Raw genomic sequence first — 23,839 nt, 5'->3', positions numbered from 1 at the left:
GGTTACACGGTGCCAGATAGTGAGGTCAATACAAGACGTCAGCCCATCTAATAAAAAGATATGAAGATAAACGGTTATGGTTGGGATTACTACTAATAACGAAGTAATATTTGGGTTTGAGCAAGATAAGCGCATGAAGTGTACTATATTGTTTAGATTTTAAAGGGAGGGAAGGTAAAGGTGTGGGATAAGGTTGGTGTGTGCGTGTGTTGGCTACTATGGGGGTGGGGGGATACTGACTCACCTACAACATGTTGCACAAACACTGGGTTCAGCAGTTTCACCTACCTGCAGTGATGGAGGAAATTGAACTCTGCTTTCCAAAACTTCTTAACACCTCCTGCATGAGGCCGAGGCGTCCCCACTTTGAGATCATGCTGACTTATATTCTGCTGTCTTCCATCTCTCTGTTAACTGACTCTTAATCTGCTTGTCATCATCTCCATCTCACACTTCAGGTAGACACACATTACACTGACTTGATGTTTTTCCATGTGTTGTTTTTTTTTAATGTTATTTAAGCTTTTCCTCTACAATGAATGATAAGTGAAACATTACACTAGTAAGACGTATTACCATTCTTCCTCTTCAGGCAGCTCCACACCCGCCAACTACGTCCTCCTTCTGTCACTCTCCGCAGCTGATTTTGGTGTAGGTCTTGTCATGTTCTTCCAAATTGTGCTCATAGATAGCTGCTGGTTCCTCTGTGACATCATGTGCACTCTGTATGGTAGATGGTAAATGGCCTGTATTTGTATAGCGCTTTACTAGTCCCTAAGGACCCCAAAGCGCTTTACACATCCAGTCATCCACCCATTCACACACACACACACTGGTGATGGGGCGCACTGACAGAGGCGTGGCTGCCGGACACTGGCGCCACCGGGCCCTCTGACCACCACCAGTAGGCAACGGGTGAAGTGTCTTGGCCAAGGACACAACGACCGAGATTGTCCAAGCCGGGGCTCGAACCGGCAACCTTCCGATTACAAGACGAACTCCCAACTCTTGAGCCACGATTGGCTGACACAATATACTTAACATTAACCACAACCTGTATCACCTGTTAAAACAAAGTGTGCATGTTGGATGAATTCTAAATTATCTGTTCGCTGACTTAATAATCTTCACTGTTAAATTGGCTCAGTAGTGGTGAAATTAAACAAATTGTAAAGTCTGTTCAGTAGATTTGTGGTGATTTTGGGTAATTTCTGACAATAAAAGTTAAGTCTGGGGAAATAGCTGATGAAAGTTTATGGTTGTTGATATTGGGGTGAATTTTAAAGTTGATGTGTTGTGGTTAATGTTAAGTATATTGTGTCAGCCAAGAGAAAGACATTAGAGTAGGTAATTGGTAGGGGAGGTTGTTACATCGTGCAGGAGGTCTCCTCTCTTCAAGAACTCACTCTGCAGGAGGGGGAGATACAGGAGTGGTGGAGGAAGATCTCAGCCTGGGCGTCTATTGTCTTGTGTAGTTTGGAAGATGAGTGGATGACGGGGTGGGTGCAGTTTTCTCTGTGGTGGGGTCGGGTGGGCTGTCCCGGGCTCTGCGGGGCCGGGCGGCGCTGCTGAACTGGGCCCCGGTCCGGATTGGCCTGGGCCCCCTTTCCCTGGCGGGTTGCGGAGTATGGGGCTGCCTACTGAGGTCAGCAGGGGAGCTGGCCTCATGAAGGGGTCACTTGCCCCTCCCTTCCCTCCCCATCTCCAGCTGCCTCCCTCTTCCTGCTCCACCACAATCACCCACACATGCAGGCCCTTGGGGTAAAGATGTGTCACCAGGGTGCAGGGGAGGCACCCCCCTCTGTCCCCTTCTGGCTGCCTTTGCCTCAATTTTATCTCACAACATTCACATTACTCACACTATCATAACACATACATATAGGATCTTGGGGGTGGGCACGCTACACGGAATCCAAAAGACCATCGTTGCCCACCTCTCAATTTTAAATACAGACATTGAGGGCAAGCAGGAGGGGCTATGCGCTTACCTGCTGCTCTCTGGCAGGTAGCTCCACGCCCTCCTGGGTTTTAAAAGCACCTTAGAACACACATGCATCAACACTACATATGAGCGGGCGGAGGGAGGTTTGGAGTCTTCACACACCCCCGTTCTCTAATAAAGTACACTTTCTCTGCGGCCTGCTGGAGCGGGGGGGCTGGGAGGAGAAGTTGGCCGTCCGACTGGGGTCTGGAGTGTGGGGCCTCCCTGCTGCTGTGGAGTTGGAGCGATCTGCATCTCCCCACCGCAGGGAAAAGGGTAACACCACCTGGGTCTGGGTGCAGTTTCCCCCTCCAGGGGCAAGGGTACCTAGACCCGGGGCTTAGAGTATGCGTGGGGAGTGTGATTGTGTGTACAGCGTCTCTCTATGTCTGTCTCCACGTTGGGTGAGTGTTGAGTAATTGCATATGAGAGCATGAAGGTGGGAATGGATGTCTGTATCTGTGTGTGCCTGTTTGTCTGTGTCCATATGTCAGGTTGGGTATCAGACGCCACCTCTCTGGGGACATCCCAGGTCCTCCAAGGTATGGAGGCCTATCTCCCCCACCACTTCCCCTACCAGTGGCAGACGCCCTCAGACATCGGTGCGTTGGTGGTTCTTTGTGTCCGGGGATGGGCGTTCAGGTACACACCGGCTCACTCCTTGGTGGCTGCTTATCGGGGCCTGGAGCCTGGAGCCTGGGGCTCGCTCGGCCCACTTCGGGGGTGGGGTGCCCCCGGCCTCTCGGCCTGGGGCTCGGTCACTCTGGCACAGCTGGCTGCCGGCGGAGCTCACGGGCACGTCACTGCAAACCCCCCTGGCTTATGCTCCGCGGCTGCTGAGTGACCCCTCATCTGACACTCTCCTCAGCTCTTTCTGGGATAGTGGCACAGCTGCCCCTCTGTTGGTCTTCCTTGGTCTCTTGTGTTCTGAGGGCCTCTGGATGTCTGGAGCCTGGATCTCCTCCATACCTGCTTCATGCCCTGGAGGATGGGGCTGTGGCCCCCCACACCCTCTAGCAGATCATTACATGAAGGAACCTTTTAAAAACAAGCGCGCTCATGCTCACATGGGTGATATGGGAGAATTTATGACTGTGGGATAAAACCCTGGCTCCGGCATTGTGGATCTCTTGGAGGCAATTCAGGGAAGCCTTAGACAGACAAGAAAAGAGTGTGTTACAGTAATCTAAACAAGAGGAGATGAAGGCATGGACAAGCATCTCCAGCACACCTGTGGATACAATAGTACTGAGTTTGGTAATGTTTCTTAGAGGAAAAAAGCCGAAGCGGGTCACAGACTTGACATGAGCATCAAAAGACAGTGATAGATCAAAAATCATCCCAAGATTCCGAGCGGTAGCTTTTAATGAAGATGAAAAAGGACCCAGACGTTGACTAATTTGGAGCTTGATGCTCTCTGGGGCAAGGATCAGTCTTGTCTGCATTCATCTGCAAGAAATTGTTTATCATCCAACCATTAACCTCTTTAAGACAGTCCATTAGAGTGGATAATTTGTCTAATTCCCAGGGTTTAAAGGAGACGTATAATTGGATATCCATCCATCAATCCATCCATTTTTTCCGCTTATCCGGGGCTGGGTCGCGGTGGCAGCCCAAGCAGAGAAGCCCAGACCTCCCTCTCCCCAGCCACCTCCTCCAGCTTATCCGGCAGAACACCAAGGCATTCCCAGGCCAACCGAGAGATATAACCTCTCTAGCATGTCCAGGGTCTGACCCGGACATGCCCGGAAAACCTCGCCCAGGGGGCATCCTTGTCAGATGCCCGAACCACCTCAGCTGGCTCCTTTCGATGTGGAGGAGCAGCGGCTCTACTCTGAGCCCCTCCTGAATGGCCGACATTCGCACGCTATATCTAAGGGAGAGGCCAGCCACCCTTTGGAGGAAACCCATTTCTGCCGCTTGTATTGGCGATCTCGTTCTTTCGGTCACTACCCACAGCTCGTGACCATTGTTTTTACACTCAGCTCTCTCTTCACCACAACAGACCGGTACAGCGTCCGCATCACTGCAGCCACTGCACCAATCCATCTGTCGATTTCCTGCTCCCTTCTCCCATCACTCGAGATACTTAAACCCCTCCACTTGGGGCAGGATCTCGTCCATGACGCGGAGTGGGCACTCCACCCTTTTCCGGCTGATAATTGGATATCATCTCCGTAAAGATGGTAGGAAATAATTTTTAAGCTGCTAATGATATGGCCTAAAGGAAGGATATATAATGAAATAAATAGGGAGCTTGGAATCGAACCTTGTGGGACTCAATTCAATTCAATTCAATTTTATTTATATAGCGCCAAATCACAACAAATGTCGCCTCAAGGCGCTTCATAGATACAGAGAAAAGCCCAACAATCATATGACCCCCTATGAGCAAGCACTTTGGCGACAGCGGGAAGGAAAAACTCCCTTTTAACAGGAAGAAACCTCCGGCAGAACCAGGCTCAGGGAGGGGCGGCCATCTGCTGCGACCGGTTGGGGTGAGAGAAGGAAGACAGGATAAAGACATGCTGTGGAAGAGAGACAGAGATTAATAACAGATATGATTCGATACAGAGAGGTCTATTAACACATAGTGAGTGAGAAAGGTGACTGGAAAGGAAAAACTCAATGCATCATGGGAATCCCCCGGCAGCCTACATCTATTGCAGCATAACTAAGGGAGGATTCAGGGTCACCTGGTCCAGCCCTAACTATATGCTTTAGCAAAAAGGAAAGTTTTAAGCCTAATCTTAAAAGTAGAGATAGTGTCTGTCTCCCGAATCCAAACTGGAAGCTGGTTCCACAGAAGAGGGGCCTGAAAACTGAAGGCTCTGCCTCCCATTCCACTTTTAAATACTCTAGGAATAACAAGTAGGCCTGCAGACTGGGAGCGAAGTGCTCTAATAGGGTGATATGGTACTACAAGGTCATTAAGATAAGATGGGGCCTGATTATTTAAGACCTTGTATGTGAGGAGCAGGATTTTGAATTCAATTCTGGATTTAACAGGAAGCCAATGAAGGGAAGCAAAACCCAAAAAAGGAGAAATCTGCTCTCTCTTTTTGGTCCCTGTCAGTACTCTTGCTGCAGCATTTTGGATTAACTGAAGGCTTTTCAGTGAGTTTTTTGGACATCCTGATAATAATGAATTGCAGTAGTCCAGCCTGGAAGTAATAAAGGCATGAACTAGTTTTTCAGCGTCACTCTGAGACAGGATATTTCTAATTTTAGAGATGTTGCGCAAATGGAAGAATGCAGTCTTACATATTTGTTTAATATGTGTATTGAAGGACATATCCTGGTCAAAAATGACTCCAAGGTTCCTCACAGTGTTACTGAAGGCCAAGGTAATGCCATCCAGAGTAAGAATCTGCTTAGATACCATATTTCTAAGTTTTTCAGCGCCGAGCACAATGACCTCAGTTTTATCTGAATTAAGAAGCAGAAAATTAGCGGCCATCCAGGTCTTTATGTCTTTAAGACATTCCTGCAGTTTAACTAAATGGTGTGTGTTATATGGCTTCATGGACAGATAGAGCTGGGTGTCATCTGCATAGCAGTGTAAATGTATGCTATGTCTTCTAATGATGCTGCCTAGGGGAAGCATGTATAATGTAAACAGAATTGGTCCTAGGACTGAACCCTGTGGAACTCCATAATTAACCTCAGTGTGTGAAGAGGACTCTCCATTTACATGCACAAATTGGAGTCTATTAGATAGATATGATACAAACCACTGCAGTGCAGTACCTGTAATACCTACAGCATGTTCTAATCGCTCTAATAGGATATTATGGTCAAAAGTATCGAATGCTGCACTAAGGTCTAGCAGGACAAGCACAGAGATGAGTCCACTGTCAGAGGCCATAAGAAGATCATTTGTAACCTTCACTAAAGCTGTTTCTGTGCTGTGATGAGCTCTGAAACCTGACTGAAACTCTTCAAATAAACCATTCCTCTGCAGATGATCTGTTAGATGTTTGACAACTACTCTTTCAAGGATTTTTGATATGAAAGGAAGGTTGGAAATTGGCCTATAATTAGCTAAGACTGCTGGGTCTAGAGATGCTTTTTGAGTAAAGGTTTAACTGCAGCCACCTTGAAGGCCTGTGGTACATAGCCGATTATTAGAGATAGGTTGATCATATTTAAGATGGAAGAATTAATTAATGGCAGGACTTCTTTGAGCAGTTTTGTAGGAATGGGGTCTAAAAGACACTTTGATGGTTTGGAGGAAGTAATTATTGAAGTTAACTCAGAAAGATCAATTGGAGAAAAAGAGTCTAACTTAACATCAATGGTACTAAGAGTAGCTGTAGATAATATTACATCTGTGGGATGATTATTGGTAATTTTTTCTCTAATGGTAAAAATTTTATTTGTGAAGAAGTTCATGAAGTCATTACTAGTTAACGTTAAAGGGATGGTTGGCTCAACAGAGCTCTGACTTTTTGTCAGCCTGGCTACAGTGCTGAAGAGAAACCTGGGGTTGTTCTTATTTTCTTCAATCAGTGATGATTAGTAAGCTGTTCTGGCTTTGCGGAGGGCTTTCTTATAAAGCAACAAACTATTTCTCCAGGCTAAATGATGATCCTCTAAATTTGTGACACGCCATTTCCTCTCCATATTACGAGTCATCTGCTTTAGGCTACGTGTTTGAGAATTATACCACGGAGTCAGGTACTTCTGATTAGAGACCTTAGTTTTCACAGGAGTACGTAGTGAGGAGGTGAAATTATTAACAAGATGATTGACCTCTGTTGGAGCAGCGTTCAGATAGCTGCTCTGCTCTGTGTTGGTACAGGGCATTAACGATGATAACAGTGGCTGGATTATATTCTTAAACTTAGTTACAGCGCTTTCAGAAAGAAATCTACTTTGATAAAGTCTACTCTCCACTGCTGTGTAATCAATTATTGTAAATGTAAATGTTATCAGGAAATGATCAGACAGGAGAGGGTTTTCAGGAAACACTGTTAAATGTTCAGTTTCTATGCCATATGTTAAAATAAGATCTAGAGTGTGATTAAAGTGGTGGGTGGATTCTTTTACATTTTGAGGGAAACCAATTGAGTCTAATAACAGATTAAATGCCGTGTTGAGGCTGTCATTTTTAGCGTCTACATGGATGTTAAAATCACCCACAATAATTATTTTATCTGAGCTCAGAACTAAATTAGATATAAAGTCTGAGAAATCAGACAGAAACTCTGTGTAAGGCCCAGGTGGACGATAGATGATAACAAGTAAGACTGGTTTCTGAGTTTCACAGCTGGGGTGGACAATGTTAAGCATCAGGCTTTCAAATGAATTAAAAGTCTGTCTTGGTCTTTCATTAATTAATAAACTGGTGTGAGAAATTGCTGCCACACCGCCCCCTCGACCTGTGCTTCGAGATTTCTGGTAGTTAGAATAACTCGGGGGTGTTGATTCATTTAAACTAACATAATCATCCTGCTGCAACCAGGTTTCTGTAAGGCAGAGTAACTCGATTTGTTGATCAATTATTAAGTCATGTACTAACAGAGACTTGGAGGAGAGAGACCTAATATTTAATAATCCACATTTCACTGTTTTACTCTTTGGTTCAGACGTGGATACTGTATTGTTCTTTCTTTGTAATTGTTTCTGTTTAAGTTGTTGCTGGTTTTTAGTTTGTTTTTTGTCTTTTTGGAAGCTGACACAGTCTCTATGGAGATGGGTTTTTGGGGGGGTAGCAGGAGGAGAGAAGCTGCAGAGAGGCGTGTAAGACTGCAACTCTGCTTCCTGGTCCCAACTCTGGATAGTCATATTTTGAGGGGTTTAATAAATTTGTCCATATTTCTAGAAATGAGAGCTGCTCCATCCAAAGTGGGATGGATGCCGTCTCTCCTAACAAGACCAGGTTTCCTCCAGAAGGTTTGCCAATTATCTATGAAGCCCACATCGTTTCTGGGACACCACTCAGACAGCCAGCAATTTAAGGAGAACATGCGGCTAAACATGTCACTCCTGGTCTGATTGGGGAGGGGACCAGAGAAAACTACAGAGTCCAACATTGTTTTGGCAAAGTTGCACACCGATTCAATATTGATTTTAGTGACCTCCGATTGGCGTAACCGGGTGTCATTACTGCCGACGTGAATTATGATTTTACTGAATTTACGTTTACCCTTAGCCAGCAGTTTTAAATTTCCTTCAATGTCGCCTGCTCTGGCCCCTGGAAGACAATTGACTATGGTTGCCGGTGTCTCTAGCTTCACATGTCCGAGAACAGAATCACCAATTACCAGAGTTTGACCCCCGGCAAGTGTGTCGCCGAGTGGGGAAAAACGGTTAGACAGATGAACGGGTTGGTGGTGTACCTGGGGCTTCTGTTTAGGACTATGCTTCCTCCTCACCGTCACCCAGCCCCCCTCTTTCCCCAGCTGCTTGGGGTCTGCCGGGGAACAGCTAGTGGGGCCTACGCTATCTTCGGCTGCACCAGCTACAGGGGCCTGGCTAGCTAAGGGTGAATGAAGGGTGAGAAGCCGAGTCTCCAATTCAGTAATCCTGGCCTCCAGAGCTGCAAATATGCTACATTTGTTACAGATATCATTACTGCTAAAGGAGGCCGAGGAGTAACTAAACATCTGACACAGTGTTTAGTTACTCCTTCTAACTCCCCATGACAATTTAGCTACAACTACGCGAAAGTTTCCTACTGAAACTAAGAATGTTCCATGTGCCAGAAATGAGGTGAGCCATTTCAGAACAGATCCAGATATCCCTACCATATTATTGAAGCGGTGGATTAAGATCTGATGATCAATGGTGTCAAAGGCCGAGCTAAAGTCCAATAGGACAAGGACTGAGCAATCACCTCTGTCCGCAGCCATTAAAAGATCATTTGTGACTTTGACAAGAGCAGTTTCTGAGGAGTGTGACTTTCTAAATCCCAACTGGAGGTTATTAAGAAGGTCATGTTTCTCCAGTCCCTTCTTTATGTGGCCCGGTCATGGGGAATGAGACAGGACACAGGAAATACTATTTTGTGGGCTTTTTTATTCTCCGACTGTACTCGGAGGAGCACAGTTTTAATTCTGTAGTTTTGAGTGAAACGGCAAAATTTAACTATTCCACTGGCTCAGCCTAAAACTGCCTTTCAGGGTCTGAGACAACAGTAACTATCATATGTACATGTTAAATTCAAACAGTATAGACAACAGTAGTGACCTGTCAAGAAACAAATACAACAAAAAAGAGAAAACAAAACAAATAAACACATTGTTTACATCCCACAACTTCACAGGTCAACTGGCAATAAAGTGCACTGTAAACTCTCTTTTAAACATACATTTCTATGGGAGAACATCATGAACTCACTTCGGTTTCTCCACACAGCTACTGTGCTAGGACAAGTACACATGCAGGAATCACACAGCAAGTGATCTCCCCTCTGAATCAAACAGAAACATACAGAGTTATGCAAAGTGAATAACAGTATAAACTTAACAACTTTGAAATCTGTTAGGACACTGTAACTACTCACGCCAACCCACTCTTCAGTCCCTTTCACAGCACGTGACCGTTAAACATGCACCCGTCGCGCGTTAAGAACTCTACAGAAATGGTCACAAACATGGAGTCATTGCTAAAGAAACTTAGCTAATTACAGTCTACTACAACACTGGTGACAATATTTTGCAGTATGCTACACTTTTTTAGCACATTTACCTCTTGTGTAGCTAGCCACAGAATATTTTGCAGTCTCTAACTCTCCAGTGCTCCCACTCACAGCGCTCAGTGTGTGACGCAAACTTGAGTGCATGCGTGCTCTGGCTTACAGTGTCTCTTAAAGGGACAGTATACCCCCAAAATGCAAGGTCTAGTCATCACCATGACAACTCTACAACAGACCTCTGGTAGACAGGCAATCAGTCAAAAACACAATCCCCTCTTTTTAAACCCTTTCCATATCTAGTATTAGTTCACTTGGCTACATTCTCCCCTGCTACGAGTCAACGTCCTCGGTGACCCCCTACTCATTCACCATTCCCCTGAGTTTGGTGGTGTCGAGAACCATACCGGCTAACACCTGGGAGAGTACATCTGCACTGAAGGATACTGCATTGCATGCTGACCTAGGTAGATTAAATGGGTTTGTGTGGACCCCTGCAGTTTCTCTCCTACTCCTGCGTGTAGCAGGTGTGGGTGGACCTGCCTCCGCTTTCTCTCTTTTTCCTTTCCTAGTAGCTGGAACAGGTTTCGCCACCGATTCTTCGCTGGAGAATCCAATGCTTCCTGGTCCAGGTTTAAGGCAAGCTGCTGGCTCCACCTTGAGGTCATCAGGGTTGTCACTGCTCTCCTGCCCTAGTAGATCCTCACCCACATTTTCAGTTCCATTCTCCAATTGGTCTCCAGGTTCGTCGACCGTCGGAACCAAGTTCCCACGTCCCTGAGCCACTGGCAGCTCCATTGGGTACTGGACCTCCTCCATCAAGGCAAACTCTGGATGCTCAACCTCTGTATCAGACACTTGGTGCTCATCTGCAGAACTGACTTCCTGGTCACGTAGCCTTGGCTTGGGTGCAGGTATAGACCCCACGCATGGCCTCAAGTTAGATCTGTGGACTCTTTTCACCGGCCCTCCTCCCAGGGGCACTACTGTGTATGTTGTCCCTTGGATATCAACCACTTTATACACAGGGGCTGCCCAGGCATCTTGAATCTTATTCCTTCCTGGTGGTCGGTAACGGAGATACATAAACTGTCCGATGTCAACAGGTGGACAGAACACCTTTCCTTGCTGCTGAACCACTCTCTCTGCAGCCTTCCGTTCGGCAAATTCTCTGGCTCTGGCATGTGCATCCTGGAGACGCTCCTGATGCACTAATAACCAGTCCAGTTTGTCATCCTTTACTTCTTCCCGGCCCAACAATGCATCAATGGGTAGATGTGGGTGGACCCCAAACAGCAGGTAATGGGGAAAATACCCTGTGGTTGAGTGCGGCGTGACATTGTAAGCATACACCAGCTCTGACAGATGCTCGGGCCAGCGCCGCTTCTTCTCAGGGGGAAGCGTACGCAGGAGCTTGTGCAAAGTCCCGTTGAACCTCTCACAATGTGGGTTACCCTGAGGGTGGTGGGGTGTTGTACGAGTTTTCTTGACTCCATACAGTTTGCATAGCTCAGCAATCACGGCGCTTTCAAAATTCCTGCCCTGGTCTGAGTGTAGGCGCTCTGGTACCCCATATTTCATGAACCACTCTTTCAGGGTAATCTTAGCTGTGGTATCTGCTTTTTGATCTCGTGTGGCAAATGCCTGACTGAACTTGGTGAACACGTCAGTCATTACAAGAACGTTTTCACGACCATCTGTAGCCCGCTCTTGGGTGGTATAATCAACAGCAACAACTTCAAGTGGGCGGGTAGCCAAAAATGGAGCGTGGGGTGCCTGAACTTTGGGTTGAGGCATCTTTGTTAACACACACCTCTGACATTTCTTCACCCAGTGCTCAACATCTTCAAACATGCCCACCCAGAAACATCTTTGTTTCAACAATCCCAGTGTGCGTTCAATTCCCTGGTGTCCCATGTGATCATGCACACTCCTGAGCACTTTTTCTTTAAGGCAGGCAGGTAGTAGCAGCTGATGGCACTGTCCAAGGTGAGCATCCTCAATCACACGGTATAGCAGTCCATCCTTTTCTCTGATCCGAGGCCACTGCTTCAGTAGAGAACGTACCGGTTTAGACAGACCCCCTCTCTCTCTGTAGGTAGGTCTCTTCTGTCTGCTCCAAAACTCTCTCAAGACACCAATTGTCGGGTCTGACACTTGGAAGCGATAGAGTTCTGCATTGGAGTAGTTGGGGTGTTGCCCAGCACAGCCTCACTGACTGCTTCCTCATCTGGTTCGGAGGCCTGCAGCAGTCTGATCCTACAAGCCTCAACTCCAGCCATGACAAGATCTGAGCCTAGACTTGTACCTGCCCTTAGCACATTACATATGGCTATAGAGCCATCATATTCTGCATCCTCACTGTCAGGTTCTGCCGTGTCATCTGTTGGTTGCCGAGAGAGGGCATCAGCGGCAGTGTTGCAGTGGCCAGGGCGATACTTGACATCAAAGTCAAACACAGACAGCTGAGCTATGTTGAATGGCTCCTAAATTAGCAGTGGGCAGGTGACACAGGGGATTGTTATCCGTTATGATTGTGAACTTGGACCCCAGCAGATAACTCCTAAATTTTTCTGTGACTGCCCACTTTAATGCTAGGAGTTCGAGCTTCATGCTGCTAAAGTTTTGATCATTCTTCTCAGCCCCTCTGAGCCTCCTACTAGCATAAGCTATGACTTTATTCCTTCCCCCCTGCTTTTGGGACAGAACAGCACCTAATCCAAGACTGCTAGCATCCATTTCCAGCGTGAAAGGGAGATTGAAGTCAGCATAGCCTAGAACAGGGGCACTAGTCAACTTTTCCTTAAGCAACTCAAAAGCTTGTAAACATTGTGGTGTCCAGGTTGAAGCAAAAAGCTGTTTAGCCCTGACAGGACTTATCTCCTTAACACAGACGTTCACTACATCATGGAGTGGCCCCGCAGTTTGGGAAAAGCCCTCAATGAATCTTCTATAGTAGCTGCAAAATCCTAAAAATGACCTTAGCTCTTTCACAGTACTAGGAATGGGCCATTTTGCCACAGCGCTTATCTTGTCAGGATCTGTGCTTATTCCCTGAGCCGACACTTCATGACCGAGAAAGTTGACCTTGGGCTGGAGGAAATGGCACTTTTCAACCTTAACCTTCAGCCCCGTATCCCTCAGTCTTTTCAAAACAGTCTCCAGTCTCACAATGTGATCCTGGAATGTTGATGAAAACACAAGCAGATCATCCAAGTAGATCAACACAATCTGAAAGACCAAATCACTCATTGTGGCCTGCATAAGACGTTGAAACGTCGCGGGGGCATTACATAACCCAAAAGGCATCCTTAAGTATTCATACAGGCCAAATGGTGTGGTAAATGCTGTTTTGTCTCTGTCTTTCTCATGTACCGCTACCTGATGGTAGCCACTGGCAAGATCTACGGTTGAGAAGAACTCTGCACCACTCAAAGCATCCAGGCTCTCCTCAATGCGAGGGAGTGGAAAGGCATCACGCCTGGTCTTCGCATTTAGTCTGCGGTAGTCTACACACAGTCTAAGACTCCCATCTGACTTGAGTACCAGAACAACTGGTGAAGCATAGTAACTCGAACTCTCCTGAATCACCCCCTTTCTCAACAGTTCAGAAATTTGCTCCCTAACCTCTTTGTACTGATTTGGTGGGATGCGCCTGTATGGCTGAGAAACAGGGGCTTCATCTACAACAGGAATTTCATGCTTCACACGATCAGTGTACCCCAAATCCTCATCATGAAGTGCAAAAACATCCGCATACTTTTTCAAAAGAGTTCTGACCTCGACCTGTTGTCCTGGTGTGCCACCTATGTGTAATCTTCCCAATAAGTCCTGTACGCAGCTGTTGGCCCCCTGACAGTCCTTTTGGTTAAGCGTCACCTCCTCATGGTTGGCAGATATGCGCTCAAATCTCACCTCGCATGGGTCACCCTCAATGCAGCGGCCAGGACTAATAATGCCTAGTCTAGCCTTAGGTGGAAGCCAGACATCCTCTTGTGAGATGTTCATCACCTGTACTGGGAATACCAGGCTGTTAGTTGACACTAGAGTTGGGATCACCAATAAGCCACCTGGGAGCTGAACATTCCCTGGTTCAACCAATGCGCTACCAAACTGCTTGCCATGGCCCCTTGCATAGACAGTGGTCAGGGATGAGGCAGGCACCCGCACTTTGTGTTTGCTTGCAACACGGGCAGTAGACAACTTTTCCACAAGCTCAGCAGCTTGTACGCAGTGGCAGGCCTTCCTCCAGCTGGACTCCAGCTCTCCCCCTAGAGTGGTGTCAAACTCTGAGAGTACTAATTGTCTACATCGTTTTGCAATGTTCATCCCTATAATGCCATTGGGTGACGAATCCAACCATTTGGGATTGTCTCTTTCTGCTTTATCATCTTTGATTATAAGAAAACCACATTCAGGTATAGTGAGCCCCATGACCTGTACATCTAACTCCACATAGCCTAAATAGGGCAGCAGCAACTGGTTGGCTGCTGTGATTTTAAGCCACTTGGCAGTACAGTGCATATCTTCATCTTCTCCCTGGAGATGATTTCTGAAAAAGCTTTCTGTCAAAGTGCTTACATTACTTCCTGTGTCAAGCAGACATCTAAGGGATACACCACCTATCTGGATATCTACTTCAGGGCACTGACCAACAGCATGTTCTAGAAAATGTTCCTTGGTTAGAGCTTCCTTTGAGCCTTCTGACTTGCCTCGCATTGCCCGGCTCATAGCAATGGAGGGTTCCCGTTTCCCGTTAGCGGTGAACTGGGCATGGTGGCAGACTGGCTCGTAGGGTGTCGGGGTGCATTACAGTGTCTGGCCATATGTCCCACCCCTTCACATCGGAGACAAATAGGCTGACCCTCTCTAGTGTACCTAGGCTTGGGCTTAGCTTTAACACCTCTACTGTCTTCAGAACGTGCAGTCTGTGTTGTGAGCTCCCTCACTGCATTAGTTAACTCCCCTATGGCTTTACCCTGTTGTGTGATTATTTTAACCATCTCTTGCAGAGCCATGGTAAGTCTGTCTGTACATCACTGGTGGAGGTTGTCTTTTCACAGCTTTCATCTGGCCTGTCACTCACTATATTTCTATGTCTTGCTACATTAGTGCTGCCTGGACGATCTTCCATAGTCCACATGATTGCCTCCTCTCTAACATCAAAGAGACTACACTCAGGCTTGACCCTAGTGAGCCTACGTAGTTCACGCCGAAGATTTGGGGCATGCACACCTTCAATGAATTGATCCCGAAGTGCCAGCTGTGTGTTGGGTACTACATTAGGGGACTGCTGTATTGCAGCATTGAGCAACTGAGAGAGTGCATGTGAATAATCTCGCAGGTCTTCCCCATCTAGTTGGCGGCGTGCATAGAAAGCATGCAAGAGCTGTGGTGTGGTGCGCTTCTCTCTAAATGCCTCCCTCAAATATGAAAAGAGATCACTCGGTTCCTTCACCTGGCCTGCCATACGTAACTTAACTTCCTCTAGGGCAGACCCTTTCAGCTGTGAGAGGATAAAGTCGGTTTGATCCTCTCCACGCAGACCCCTAGTTCTTATTGCTCTTTCCACCTCTTCTATGAATTCATCAACAGTGTAAGCATCTTTTGCTGGTTCCCCACTAAAAGGTACAATCACCTTTTCTCTTGGAATGTACACAACAGATCTGGTTGGAACATTACCCATGTTAGCAATACTAGACATAACAGCATCATGTTTCCTACTCAGTTCGTGGCAACGACGAGGCAGCTTGACTGTCTTCAGTGGGGATAGCTCCGGCCCCTGAAGGACCTTCCCCCTCATCCTCTTGCGACATACTGCAATGTCTCTGAGTCTTTAGTGCAGCAGATTCCCACAGTCACTTGTAGATGAGATTCAACAGTCCAAAATCTGTGTCAGATGCCCTCCTTGTCCAATGGCTGAAGCAGGCTCCTGTTGTACCACTGCACAGAACCACCTCAGGACGTCCACACTGCGATTGCCGCCCTCTGGGAAGGACTGGGATCTTCTCAGCCACTACTGTTGTCTATAAAGCTCCACTCACTGTGTCTCTCTATACTGAAACTCAAAACTAACTTGAGAATCCCACTTCTGACACCAAACTATGTGGCCCGGTCATGGGGAATGAGACAGGACACAGGAAATACTATTTTGTGGGCTTTTTTATTCTCCGACTGTACTCGGAGGAGCACAGTTTTAATTCTGTAGTTTTGAGTGAAACGGCAAAATTTAACTATTCCACTGGCTCAGCCTAAAACTGCCTTTCAGGGTCTGAGACAACAGTAACTATCATATGTACATGTTAAATTCAAACAGTATAGACAACAGTAGTGACCTGTCAAGAAACAAATACAACAAAAAAGAGAAAACAAAACAAATAAACACATTGTTTACATCCCACAACTTCACAGGTCAACTGGCAATAAAGTGCACTGTAAACTCTCTTTTAAACATACATTTCTATGGGAGAACATCATGAACTCACTTCGGTTTCTCCACACAGCTACTGTGCTAGGACAAGTACACATGCAGGAATCACACAGCAAGTGATCTCCCCTCTGAATCAAACAGAAACATACAGAGTTATGCAAAGTGAATAACAGTATAAACTTAACAACTTTGAAATCTGTTAGGACACTGTAACTACTCACGCCAACCCGCTCTTCAGTCCCTTTCACAGCACGTGACCGTTAAACATGCACCCGTCGTGCGTTAAGAACTCTACAGAAATGATCACAAACATGGAGTCATTGCTAAAGAAACTTAGCTAATTACAGTCTACTACAACACTGGTGACAATATTTTGCAGTATGCTACACTTTTTTAGCACATTTACCTCTTGTGTAGCTAGCCACAGAATATTTTGCAGTCTCTAACTCTCCAGTGCTCCCGCTCACAGCGCTCAGTGTGTGACGCAAACTTGAGTGCATGTGTGCTCTGGCTTACAGTGTCTCTTAAAGGGACAGTATACCCCCAAAATGCAAGGTCTAGTCATCACCATGACAACTCTACAACAGACCTCTGGTAGACAGGCAATCAGTCAAAAACACAATCCCCTCTTTTTAAACCCTTTCCATATCTAGTATTAGTTCACTTGGCTACATTTACTTTGGACCAAATGACTTTTTCTAATAATTTAGAAATGAAAGGAAGTTTTGAGATGGGTCTGTAGCTTGACTGAAGAGTCGAATCCAGTTTCAGCTTTTTCAGCATAGGTTGAATAACACCCTGTTTAAAGCACCTGCAGACAGAGCCAGACAGCAGGGAACAGCTTATCAGTGTGTCAAAAACTCAAAATAAAGAAGTAGGTAGGTAGGACATCAGCTGGACTCATTGAGGGTTTCATTTGGGTCAGTATTTCTGATAGATCTTCTAAAGAAACTGGGTGAAATGATTCCATAATTGCAGGGTGTGGAAGATCATGGTTGAAGGACAATCTGAGGGAGCTAAGTTTCCTCTTAGGTCACTGATTTTATCTTGGAAAAATCTTAGAAAGTTTCACTAAGAAATTCCTCGCTAGTTCCGGTGGTCTATAGATTAAGTTCAAATAGAAGTGTGTATTCAGATTCATCATCTGAATCTCAGAAGAGTTAGTTAATTATAGTTGAAAGAAGGGGTCTTCACAAGATGACAGAAAAAGGAGTTTCTAGCAATAACACCCAGCCCACCTCTACGTCCAGAAAGTTGTGGTGTGGTCAGACAAATACAATCTGCAGGGCACAGTTGATTAAAATGAGCAAATTCCATAATTCGCTGGCAGGTTTAAGTTAGGAACATAAAATCCAGGTTATTCCTAATAAAAAGATCATTAAGAACAAATGCCTTGTTTGAGATTGAACACTTTAATAGGGTCATCTTAATTGGCGAGACTGAAATATCTCTGGTTGGGGATCAGGGGCTTGGTGCAGGTTTGCCATGCACGCTCCCTAAGACTTCTTACCTTTTATCGTAAGCTGTGGGACAGAAAGACGGTCACTAACATGGGCTGGGAAAACTGGTCTCAAACACGGCATCCTTATGAAACTCGTGAGGAGAAGCCATGCGTTCAGCTGGAATTCTGTTTTAGCTAAAACATCCAATGTTGGAAGCCACGATCAGGATGCTAAATCAGCGCTATTCCTAAATTTCCGTAATCTCACTCAGATGCCCACTTCCTTGCTTCCTCCAGTGACTTTTTGTCGGGGAACGGTGAAATTGGTTTCTCACACACAGCTGATTGCCCAAGTGGTGGAGGGAAGCCTCCAAAGTGTTTCCCATATTTATCCATCGACTTTATTGCTGATTTGATCCAAAATAAGGTGTTTCGATCATAAACGTAGGTAGTAGGGGTGCAACGATACTCGTATCGATATTGAACCGTTCGATACAGTGCTTTCAGTTCGGTACGCATATGTATCGAACAATACAAAATTTTTAATTTATTTTATCAACTTTCCTTCTGACGGTGCTGTCTGTGTTGAGCGCTCAGTGGATCTGCGCTCGACAGTGCAGCCTAGGCGGAGTAGTCGAACGCAGATTCACTGAGCGCAGGGCAAGCTAGCAGACAGAAGTTAAGCTCTCCTTGCCACATGGCAAATTGAACCTCCCCCACCCTCATTCAGATCTGGCGTTTGGAACTATTTTGGTTTTCATATGAAGTATGACCCTGAAGGTAAGCTTGTCATGGACTAAAGTAAAACAGTATGTTGGATGTGCCAGCAATGCTCAATTACATGGGTGGGAACTAGTGTGTTAGCGCAGTTAGCTCGTTAACGTGTTGGCCGTCCAGCCCCGCGCACGATCTGTGGTAGCTCGTTAACGGAGATTTGCCGTGTTGTGGCGTTAACGTAATTTCAACGAGATTTACGCTGACAGCACTAGTGGGAACACAACAAATATGACTGCACGTTTATGCTGACATCATCCTAGTGCAAAGACAAGTGGAAGCAGAGAAAATAACAAGCAGGCATGCTACAAACTTTACTCGAGTCATTTAGACAGCCGTTAGCACATGATTCTCCTTATGGGGACCTGATATGTTTAATATGCTGCTGAGAATATAGCCCAGAAGAAGCGTATAGTATAGCTTTTATTTTGGAAAGAGCCAATTCTCTGTAATAAACTCTCTTTTCCAAAGATGAGTGATTCCTCAATCAGATACAGGGCTCGCAAAATCGCTAGCCCGACGTCCCAGGGCTTTTTTCCAGTCGGGCTACCAAAATCTATCTCTGCCCTGCCCGTCGGCCTATCGTAGGAAGGAAAAATCTATGTCAATTCTTTTGCATTCTTTCGGAAATGTAGCTGGGTAATTATGTCATTGGCATCGGTGAGCCACTGTCAATGTGACATATTGAAATCGCGTTTGAATTTGCGCTTGTTTTTTGCTTTCACTTTGCAATCGTGAACTGTGTGTAGAGAGTGACAGCACTGATTGGTGAGTGATGATAATTTGTTAATTCCTCTGACATCATCTTATCAATCGTTAGCTTACTATGCAAACATGACAAGTGAAATCTCCCGCAGCAAGCTTAAACATGTGAGAGGTTGATCGCGCAGAGAATCGCTGAGCGTTATGTGAGTGCATGTGTAAAAGCAGCAGGATATATATTTTAGTTCTGCTGAGCCAAATAAGACAGGTCAGGGTGAAGAAGTGACAGCCAAAGAAAAGCTTACCACAAAACGGAAAAGTTATGACAAATCAGACTATAAGGCAAAAAGAAAGTGCAGCTTTATGGTTTCATGGACAAACGAATTTCTGTGGCTGCAATATGACGAGCTAAATAACCAGGGCTGCACATAAGTGGTCCGCAGGTGTGCATTTGCTGTCAAAATAAAAAACACGCACAAGATAAGAAGTTGCAACGCGTGTTTGCGTATATAAGATTTTCAGGAGGAGGAAAGACATTTGTTTAGAACTCTTAAAGATGTCGAAGAAGCAAGCTCCTTTAAGCAATTACTGTGATGTACCTCCGCCTCCAAAGAAATGTCAGAAGGAGTCCGAACCACAAAAGAAGCGCGTATTCTCGGAAAAGTGGTTGCAGGAGGTGAGCTGGCTTCAAACAAATGATGAACGCACAGAGATATGGTGCAGAATGTGCCGTGAAAATTTAATAAATGACAAATTAAAAAGGCATGAACTTTTTTTTTTGTATCGAAAAAATATCGAACCGTGACACCAAAGTATCGAACCGAACCGAACCGTGAATTTTGTGTATTGTTGCACCCCTAGTAGGTAGCTGTAATGTCATCCAGAGAGAGCAGAAGAATAGGTAATACAACACAAAACAGAAGAATAGAGACCCTGACAGCAGCATTGCCGAACAAGGGCGCCATCTTGTCTTGTATCTTGAGAAGACTTTTGAATTGATTGCACATCAGGGAGACAGGATCAAGGTTACCATGGTGTATTAGATGTGTGTGAGTGTCTGTCTGCGGTCATCTGTAAAGTCTTTGTTGTGGAGTCTGACAGCAGTTGGAAGGAAAAACCTGTGTAATCTGTCTGTCCCACATCGTGGGTGCCGCAGCCTGCCACTGCAGGATCAGCTCAGTGCTGCCAGAGTCTCCTGCATGGGGTGGGAGATGTTGTTGTCCAACAGGGATTACAGCTTAGCCACCATTCTCCTGTCACTCACCACCTCCACTGGGTCCAGAGGGCATCCTAGAACAGATCTGGCCCTCCGGATCACCCTGTTTAGTCTCTTTCTGTCCCCAGCAGAGATGCTGCCGCCCCAGCAGACCACTTCACTCCAAAAGACCTGAGTCTATGCAGCAAGTAAAGCCTGCTCTGCCCTTTCCTGTAGTGGGCGTCTGAATTGTGAGTCCAGTCCAGTTTATTGTTTAGATGAACACCAAGGTACCTGTAGCTGTCCACAGTCTCAATGTCCATACCTTGAATGTTTAGTGGTTGCAGTGGAGGATGTTTGTGCCTGTGGAAGTCTATCACCAGCTCCTTGGTTTTATTAGTGTTGATCTGCAGGTAGTTCAGTTGGCACCAGTCCACAAAGTCATGGGTCAGTTCTCTGTACTCCCGATTGTCCCCATCAATGATGAAGCCGACTATTGCAGAGTCGTAAGAGAACTTCTGCAGGAACCACTGGCTGGAGTTGTGGGAGAAGTCTGCAGTGTAGATGGTGAAGAGGAATGGAGCCAGAACCGTTCCCTGTGGGGCCCCCGTACTGCAGACGACCCTGTGCGACACACAGCCCTGAGTTCTCACATACTGTGGTTGGTTGTTGAGGTGTCCAGTAACCATGCTGAGAGGTGATGGTCCACTCCTGAGTTCTCCAGCTTGTCCTTCAGGACTGTGGGAAGAATGGTGTTAAAGGCACTGGAGAAATCAAAACACATGATTCTCACAGTGCTCCCGGCGGTCTCCAGGTGAGAGAGGGAACGATGCCGGCATTATCCACTCCAATTGCAGGCTGGTAGGAAGTGGGTCCAGTGATGAGCTCACCAGGAGCCAAAGCTGAACCAGGACCAACCGCTCCAGGGTCTTCATCAGGTGGGATGTCAGAGCCACCGGCCTGTAGCTGTTGAGGTCCTTGGGACGTGGAATCTTTGGCACTGGTAGCACACAAGAGGTTTTTGAGAGCAGTGGGACTCTCCCCAGCCTCAGGCTCAGGCTAAAGATGCGCTCCATCACCCCACACAGTTGATCTGCAGAGGACCTGACAACCCTTGAGCTGATGCCATTCGGACCCGCTTCCTTCTTTAATCCTCCTCCGTTCCCTCCTAACCTGGATGGTTGAGAAAGACAGGCATGTGTTGGATGTGTACTGGATGGTAATGGTAAATGGACTGATTCTTATATAGCGCTCTTCTACTCTCCCGGAATACTCATTCACCCATGCACTTCTAAACTCAAGTGCAAAAAAAGCAAGAAAAGCAGCAGTGGGGGTGGATGTGTCTGCAACCGATGTTGAAGACTGCATCCTGAATGAATCAAACCTGTTAAAGAAGTGATTCAGTTTATTTACCCACCTCAAATCATCCTGGGCAGAGAGTTCTGATCTTTGTGGCTTGAGATGGTTCTAAGCCTCTCCAGACTTAACATTATTCTGCTGAAGCTGGTACGGATACTGGATGCCTGTGCTGGCATTTCTCCTGCGGTGTTGCTATCAGTGTGTGAAGAGTGGGAGAAGAGGGTTGCATTGACAATCCAACACAATGGGCAGCACATTGAACACATTTTATAAGTGGTCAGAAACTTGTAAATAACTCATGGAAGAATAAAGTTACGTTGAAACCAAGCACACCATTGTTTTTCTTGTGACATTACCAATAGGTTTGATGTGTCACATGGCCCTCTTCCTATTGAAAAAACAAAAGTTGTATCCAAGATGGCCGACTTCTAAATGGCCACCATGGTCACCACCCATCTTGAGGAGTTTGACCCTCACATATACTAATGTGCCACAAACAGGACTTTAATATCACCAACCATTCCCATGTTATTACAGTGTATCCATATAAATAGCCCACCCTGTATTATCAAGCTTTTTACAACTACATGAATGTACTATTGCTGTGTGATTTATTACTGCTACTGAAGGCTACTTGCCATACCAATACCTATTAGATTTTTAAATTTTAATATAAAATGAGTAACAGTAGGGTGGACATTATTCCCTATTAGAGCACTTCGCTCCCGCTCTGCAGGCCTACTTGTTGTTCCTAGAGTATTTAAAAGTAGAATGGGAGGCAGAGCCTTCAGTTTTCAGGCCCCTCTTCTGTGGAACCAGCTTCCAGTTTGGTTTCGGGAGACAGACACTATCTCTACTTTTAAGATTAGGCTTAAAACTTTCCTTTTTGCTAAAGCATATAGTTAGGGCTGGACCAGGTGACCCTGAATCCTCCCTTAGTTATGCTGCAATAGATGTAGGCTGCCGGGGGATTCCCATGATGCATTGAGTTTTTCCTTTCCAGTCACCTTTCTCACTCACTATGTGTTAATAGACCTCTCTGTATCGAATCATATCTGTTATTAATCTCTGTCTCTCTTCCACAGCATGTCTTTATCCTGTCTTCCTTCTCTCACCCCAACCGGTCGCAGCAGATGGCCGCCCCTCCCTGAGCCTGGTTCTGCCGGAGGTTTCTTCCTGTTAAAAGGGAGTTTTTCCTTCCCGCTGTCGCCAAAGTGCTTGCTCATAGGGGGTCATATGATTGTTGGGCTTTTCTCTGTATCTATGAAGCGCCTTGAGGCGACATTTGTTGTGATTTGGCGCTATATAAATAAAATTGAATTGAATTGAATTGAATTGAATAGGCAAGGCTGCGTATATAAAACAGGTCCGCGGCTCTGAACCGTAGTAAAGGGACCTCTGGCTAATGCGTCAGGTTCTGTGTCGGCTCGTAGCCGAAAACTAGCTTTACTTTGTTGTCTGGGTCAAGTTTGCTAGTGGGAGACAGAGATAGGCGTTGAAAGACTGCTCCAACGGAGCTTATTGTTTCGGAGGAAAACACGAACACAGTGTACAGTCGTGTCTTAATAGCTTACTTACAACTGGGCTGCTGCAGTGGTTATTATTATATTTACATGCTTCCAGCTCCTGTTTCTGCTCAGTGACAACTCGTACTTTTCCACTCCCCTTTTTCTCGCTCACAGACACATAACAGGTATGTCAGTCCATTCTCCCTGCATCACGGACTACACTGCCCATGAGGCTACATTCTTTACGGCTGTGCATGTAACACTCTGCCTATTGCCTTCATATTAAATCATTAAAAAAAGAAAAAATTCTTCATGTCATTATGAGACATGAGATTGAGAACCAGTAGTGATGTGCGATGCCACTGATTTCCTTTCTGATCCGATACCAAGTAAAATTCAGGGTGGTATCGATGATACTGATCCGATACCAATACTTTGTACAAAAACCTTAATATTTCATTGTATTTCATATATAATTGTATTATGTAATTGTAATAATAATATAATAATATAGCTTCATAATGATTACAAGTCAACAGACTACTTGTTCTTATTGCTTAATAATGCAGAATAATCATTCAGAGACCAGTTGATCAAATCCATAATTCCTCTTTTAGGTTTTAGAGAACAGACTGTGAGACAGTGTTCCAGGGAAAAGTAAGTACAAGCTAGCTTGGCAAAACTCCAAAAGCTGGCCACTGTCCTTGACCCATGCAGGTAAATAAAACTATTTTTTAACTTATTGTTACTGTTTCTTCAAAAAGCTCTATATATATAGTTGACAATTATTGTGGAGATTAATATAGACTT

General features: G+C 45.6%; 1 long non-coding RNA gene across 1 annotated transcript; it reads right to left on the bottom strand.

Annotated features, from left to right (window-relative positions):
- Window positions 1-8,937: 8,937 nt before the first annotated feature.
- Window positions 8,938-9,974, bottom strand: LOC146500001 (uncharacterized). The gene is made up of 2 exons (XR_014869926.1): window positions 9,326-9,974; window positions 8,938-9,175 (listed from the first exon to the last, which is right to left on the bottom strand). It is a non-coding gene; the product is annotated as an uncharacterized LOC146500001 (long non-coding RNA).
- Between the last annotated feature and the right edge of the window lie 13,865 nt (window positions 9,975-23,839).

The sequence above is a fragment of the Neolamprologus multifasciatus genome, chromosome 16 (assembly GCF_963576455.1).
Source record: "Neolamprologus multifasciatus chromosome 16, fNeoMul1.2, whole genome shotgun sequence".
NCBI lineage: Eukaryota > Metazoa > Chordata > Actinopteri > Cichliformes > Cichlidae > Neolamprologus > Neolamprologus multifasciatus.
Note: the sequence above shows the minus strand (reverse complement) of the source record. Positions and strands in the feature narration are given on the sequence as shown.